The 7013-nt window shown below is 30.7% G+C and overlaps 1 non-coding gene across 1 annotated transcript; it reads left to right on the top strand.

The window, feature by feature from the left end:
- Window positions 1-3794: 3794 nt before the first annotated feature.
- LOC141415814 (U12 minor spliceosomal RNA) lies at window positions 3795-3944 on the top strand. The gene has a single exon (XR_012440771.1). It is a non-coding gene; the product is annotated as a U12 minor spliceosomal RNA (small nuclear RNA).
- Window positions 3945-7013: the final 3069 nt, after the last annotated feature.

Below are 7013 nucleotides of genomic sequence, written 5' to 3'. Positions count from 1 at the left end.
GTCAGTTAAAATAAATTATCTGTACAGATGAATAAGCAAAATCCATGGATGAAGACCTACAACAAGGATCAGAAATTTCAGTTTCACCTAGTTTTGCATAATGAATTACTCTTGTATTTGGCTCTTGTTTTCAATGTTTTGTCTTTCAAACATTTTCAAATGCTTTATGCTATGTTTCTACTGACAAACTGCTTCAGAAGGTTTTTAAAATTATCATGGTGTATGGTGTATATAATGCATCCCTTTTTGTATATTATAAAGTATAAGTTCTTATTGTAAAAATAAAGAATCTGAATTCTAGTGAGATAAGCATTGAACCCAAATTCACACAGCTCGTTAACAGTAGACCAGAGATTCTAACTTAGGTATGCTAGCTGCACAGTCTGATGTGGTAAGCAACAGTGCATCACTGGACTGGCTTTGTAGCTCGTATAAAACTTGTCTTTCACATACTTTAAATGTGTTTCTAATTAGGTTTTGATCCTGTTTCTATTCCTATTGATACACAAACATATCTTAAGACAGGAACTCCTGCTTAAGCCTCCCAAGTATATGGGCCTACTGGCATACACATGCCAACATTCCTAAATTTGATATTCAAAAAAATAATTTCTCCTTGCAATATTTCTGACATACAAAGGATAATGATAGAATCATGTAAAGAGTAAAACACTAGTATAATTGTAGTTCAGGAAAAACTTAAGAATTAATAACTTGTATTGTTTATTATCATTATGGTATAATTAGTATAACAAAGATTTTCTTATTAATTTATTCTGTTGCTGTTGCAGTTCTTAGAGGAATGCACTAAAACACTACATATAATATAAATCTTTAATTCTGGATTAATTTGAGTCTGAATTGTACTTGAATCTTAGCTATATAATATAAAATGTAGAAATGATTTTGAAATATTTAATATATTATTTTATTTTGTTTATTAATTTGAAAATCCAGCAATATTTCTTATGTGCCTTCTATGTATAAAGTGTGCTAATACTCTTCAGTTATAAGAAGATTGGCAGAAGTCAAGTTTGAATAAGCTAGTTATTTGCTGCCGAGGTTTATGAAATTATCTTCTGTGCCTCTGTAGAAACATTAGTAATACAAAAATATGGGAATATTATATAAACTAAACTTGAACACTATTTTAAATTCCTGACCATAATTACTAGCACATTATAGTGAATGCTTAAAATACCACTGTTATTTTTGCCATATTGAATGCAGGTGAGAAAGAGTAGATTCTGTTTTAATTTAACTAATAGTTTATTGAGAAGGCAAATGAGCACTGTAATTCAAACAGAACATTATTTGTCTCTTTTCTAGAGAGATTCTCTCTACAGGAAAGGGAAATCAAATAGTATGGCAAAATTAGTATTGGAAGTGCAATGAAAGAACTTGGGTTAAGGAATGGATTAAGGGAAGAAAATAAATTGAGGATAACATTTTTGAAAACAAGAAAATTTAAGTTTGACCCTAATACTGTTAGCAAAAAAAATGACTTTAATGTTAATAAATAAGCAACCCTTGTAATAAAACTGGAAGAAAAATAGTACAAAATATACTGATTGTATAAGTGTTTATTCCCCATATAGAAATCAGCAATATTATTTGATAATTTTTTAGTAACTGAACTATCTTAGATATTTGTCATCATATATTTGAAATAACCTAATTTTTAAAAACATACTTAAATAGTCAATGTAATTGCAAATTAAAGCCACCAGACTGGTCCAAGAATTACCATAAGTATTGCCATTGGAATTGTACCAACATCTTTCCAAAACGTTTGAGTACTCTTCCTGACTGTACACAAAGGTTCTTCCTCCAGAAGCAACAGACCCTTAATGATCATTTTCAGGTGGAAGGAAGAAAGATAAGAGAAAAAGGCCAGGACAGATCGGATATTTTCTTGCATTTTTGTGATATAGTTTTCATTCACATTGTTAATATACATAAACCTAATTTTTAAGAAATGTTGATTTTAAAAATAATTTGTGAGTTGTATATCAAATGTGATATTTTTTAGTTTAAGTTAGCAAAGATTTGTTGTATCTGTTGAAATGAGTTTAATAAGTCAGCATATCATTTCAAATTTAGATTGATATTGATTAATGTAAAATACACAAGTTCTTTCTTACTTCCTTTTTCATTTCAGTCTTTGAAAAATATTCTCTTCGAATAGTAATACAGCTATCTTTTTTGTTTTATAAAGAAATATTTTTCATCAATATGTATCCCAAAATATATCTAGTTGGTATTTCTTTTAGATTTTTCTAATTAAAATTATAGTTCGACATTTTAATGGATTACTAGTCAACTCTAAGAGACTTGTTTTAGTTGGGCACCAATGGCTCATGCCTATAATCCTAGTAACTTGAGAGGTTGAAATGGGGAAGAGCACTCTTTCAGAGCAGTTAGAGCAAAAAAAAAAAAATCCAAATTCTCAAGACCCAATTTTAACAAATGGCTGGGTTTAGTGGTCAAAAGGTACAAAGCTTCAATTAAACAACAGGAATCAGATTGGTAATATATAATATAACACTATAAATGTAGTTAACAATAATGTATTGAATACTTCAAAACTTCTAAATAAGTGAATTGAAAAACACATTAGTATGTATTACCTATATAAAAATGATAGATTTTTATGACATCTTCATACACATATAAAACATTTTTATATTTATACCCATCTTTTATTCCTATTTTTAACTTTTTATTCCTGCCTTTTGTCCCCTCTTACCCCTTCCTCTTCTCTAATAATCTATCTTCTATTTCCATGTCTTTTTTTAAAATCTAAATTCCACATATGAGAGAATACATGGCATATTTGTCTTTCTGAGTGGCTTATTTTGCTTAACATGATGATCTCCAATTCTATACTTTTTTTTTTACCACAAAGAAATGATAACTATTTGAGATGACAGGCACTTCACAATGTATACATAAATCAAACTACTGCATTTTTCCCCATAATATGTATAACCAAAGGGTAAAGATGGAGACATCAAACTACCAGAATACAAAATATATTGCAAAATCGTAATTATCAAAATAGAATGTTACTATCATAAAAAACAGGCATACAGATCAGTGGAAAAAAAGAGAAGCCTATGAATAAATACTTACCTGTGCTCAATTGAGTTTTGACAAAGACTACAAGAACATGTAATGGAGAAAATACATAAAGTTTATTTTAGTAAATGAGACTAAGAAAACTGGATATTCATGTGAAGAAAAAAGAAACTAGACCATATACAAAAAAATCATCTGAAAATACCTCCAAGACAAATGCAATATCTGAATATTAAAATTAAGAGGATGTAACCTTTAGGAAAAGTTCTATGGTATTTGTCTGGCCAATACATTTTTGAATATGATTCCAAAACCACAGTCAACAAAAATGAAAAGAGCAAAATAAGATTATATCAAACTACAAAGCTTCTGTACAGAAAGGTTATAATCTGGCTGGTAGAGTGCCTGAAGTGGTAGAGTGTCTACTCAGCAAGTAAGAAGCCCTGAGTTCAAACCCCAGTACTACAAAAAAGAAAGATATACAAAGTTGATGGTCAGCAGAGTGAAGAGACTAGCTAAACAAAGAAAATGTCTGCAAACAAAACATTTGATAAGTTGTTAATATACAAAGTATATAAACAACTCAATAGCAAGAAAGGAGTAACCCATTAAAAATAGACTATTGAACTGAATATACAAATTATAACAATGAGGTATCAGTGTATACCACCATACCTATATTGTTAGAATTGTTACAATCAGAAAGATGATAGATACCTTGAACTTATGAGTAAGGAAAAATAACAAGTGATGTGACACCTGAATTCTCACCGCTAATGTGAAATGAATTTTTGAGCAGATAAAGTTTGCCCCTAAGGTGACTCACCTACTTTGTGGGATGGCTGGGTGTAGCAGTCTGCCCATTTAAAAAAAAAGATGAAAGAAAAATTTGGGGGTATATGGGAAGAATAGGAACATCTGCATGTTATTTTTGGGACTATAAATTAGTGTATTCATTGTTGAAAACAGTACAGAGTTTCCTCAAAAAAACAGAAAATAGAATTATGATACATCCATAAATTTCAGCTAGAAAGAATTACCTCAAGATTTTTTATACAACATATTGATTGTAATTGATAGAAGTGTACCCATTTTTGAAACTGCTATGAAAGTATGTTTAAGTGCTGTGATCCCAAAATTGCTAAGTATGTAAAGTGATAACTATGGTAAATAACTCAATTTTCTGTTTCTCAATGTAACTTATTTCAAAATATCATTCCATACATGACTTTATATACATAGCACTATTTGTTGATCATAATTTTTGGTATAAAATCATGTCATATAACAATGATATGTATGCTCCATACATTATATATGTTTTATATATATGTATAGTATTACATATAGGTTCTTCTTGAATCAGCAAGCACATTGGCACTGTGCAAATGTCAATTCTAAAGCTTGTAGTTGATATTAAGAATATTTAACTCTCTTTCCTGTGTATTTGATAAGCTTGGGTTCTGCTGATCTAGGCTATGTTTGGGTGAGGAAATCACACTTCACAGTGGGCCCAGGGACACTCAAGATAGCATATTTCCCACATGCATAAAATATCAATGTTATGTTACTCTGCTGGTAAGAACACATTCAAAACTGTTCATTATACAAGAACTGGACACACTAGAAAACTGAAAAAAATCAGGCATTCACTTCCAGTTATGAAGCACAACCTTCAATTCTAGAGATTCTGATATGTGATAAATGTTTCAGTTCCCTCAGTTTGTGCAAATGAAAAAATCAATAGGATATGAAGGGATATGAAAAAGTACTTATATACTCAATTGAGCATTGCATAAAAATACAATTACGTTAGTTTATATTGTTCCAGAGAGAACACTAAAACCGTTTGTGAGAAGAAATAGAATTTTCAGTATTGAATAAAATATTTTGTTCAATTTGGAAATGAAAAGGGGTGCCATCTTTTTTAACAATGAAGGTTCAACAAGAGTTGTGTCTGTCATCTTTCTATAGAAATTCTATAACACTGCAGGACTGCAAGAGAATCATACATCTATTAATTGAAATGTTCTTGCTGATCAGATTTACTCTCAGTAAAACTGGAGAGACTTGAGTTCTTCTAATTCTTGTTCAAGTCTTCCCAAGATATCAGAAGGAGGCTTTCTGAGGTCCTCCAATAGAGATTGCCTCAGAGTAACTTTTGTGAAATGAGTTAAGTTGATCAAATCACTTGTGGAAAGTTCAATACCCTTTCGTATGTTCTGCTTCCTCATCTTTAAAAATCATAAATAGGACAATGGTTGCTTATCAGGGACATCAGAGCTTCAATACCATGAACACCTATAAAAGTCCAGGCTTTCAGGCAAAGAATTGGGGAGAAAATGAATAAAATGGATAACATTTATTGTTATACATTTTTCTACAGTTCCTCAATTTTAACACCCTTTGTGTTGGCCAGCAGAACTGTTTGAGTATGTATTCAAAGGACAGTTTATATTTCTTGAACTCAAAGAACTCTTGTATTTAGAGATCTGGGTTATTTAGACAGTTTCTGCAAATCCAAACACATTACTCCTCAGATTCTTGCTCTTCTAGGTCTTCTTTTTTGTAGTTATTTTCTTTGCTGAACCCAGATAGATAGGAATAAAGTTATAAGAACAGGAGAGAAAAAAAAAAAAGCAAGACTATTAATGGTCAAGAGTTAACTTCTGTGATTTACACTTGAACACTAAAAATACAAACAAACAAACAAAAACACTATGGTCCAACCACAGGTCATTCCAAAGTATAGGTAAGAAATGAAGCTCTTCTCAACTTTTTCTCCTGAAATAAATATATACAATTATGAAGAAAAGTATTGAATCCCAGTAGAATAATTAAAACAAACTGTTCCTTTTCAAATGGAAGTTTCAAAAGAGAAGAAGAATTTCATTTCCATAAGTGAAAAAGAGAGACATATAAATGTTATGTTAAGTATATACTATCGAATATCTATGTTGGAGGTCATTAATAAAAGGAACAAAGTATACAACCATAAAATTACTTTGCTTGCTAATTGTTGTTTATTATGGTTATGGCCCTAAATTTAATAATTAAAGCAATTTAAAATGAAGCAAACTATGTTTGTTTAAAAAAATTAAAAAGCATCTAGAACATTAAGCCTCATAGTTAAATATATGATTTGGTTGTTATTGTGGAAGACTGTGAAAGAAGCTTTCCCTAAGGTCATTATATATTACATCATTCCTCTTAAATATACTTTACAAGCAGAGAAAAGAACATTTATTGCCAAAGGTACTGTGAAATGGCAGATTTCAGTACATCAGAGAACCAGGAACGAGGACAACTATGTCTGCTAGCCTTTGAGTTTAGGAGTCAGATATAGTGTGATATTAATTTTTCACAAGTTCACTAACCATTAGTTTTCCTCTACTTCTGATAGCTACAGTCAAATTACTTTAGGAAGACAGGGAAGTAAAGGAAGAGTCAAGCCTTTGAAAGCACTGGTGAGATTATTTTCTTCTATAACGAAGACAGACTGGTGAAATAGGAACTTCAATGCAACTGGTATATTTCCAATATTTGCAATATGATTTCAAAATGCTATAGAGTATAAAATTAAGATGATAATAAGATTAAGAATGTATTTATATGAGACTATGATTTGTGCTACCCAAGTGTGAGTAAGAAAATGCCAATCATTTCAAAGGAAAGTGAGAGGTTATAGTCAGATGATCAGGAGGGCCAGAAATATCCCTTTGAAATGGGTCTCCTAGGTCTCTTTGGTGGGGATACTACAGGAACACATCCTAGGCTTGGGATTGTATAGATATCACTTTCTTGTAGAAGAGAGTTAAAAAACAAAATTCCTCATTTTCCATGATTTCTGTATGAGTTTGATTAAAGTGAAGGGCTCTCACAGTGGAGAAATTTATTTTGTTTTGGAAAACCAAAACGGGACAGTAAGCATA

This window comes from Castor canadensis, chromosome 1 (genome assembly GCF_047511655.1).
Source record: "Castor canadensis chromosome 1, mCasCan1.hap1v2, whole genome shotgun sequence".
In the NCBI taxonomy this organism is placed as follows: domain Eukaryota; kingdom Metazoa; phylum Chordata; class Mammalia; order Rodentia; family Castoridae; genus Castor; species Castor canadensis.
Note: the sequence above shows the minus strand (reverse complement) of the source record. Positions and strands in the feature narration are given on the sequence as shown.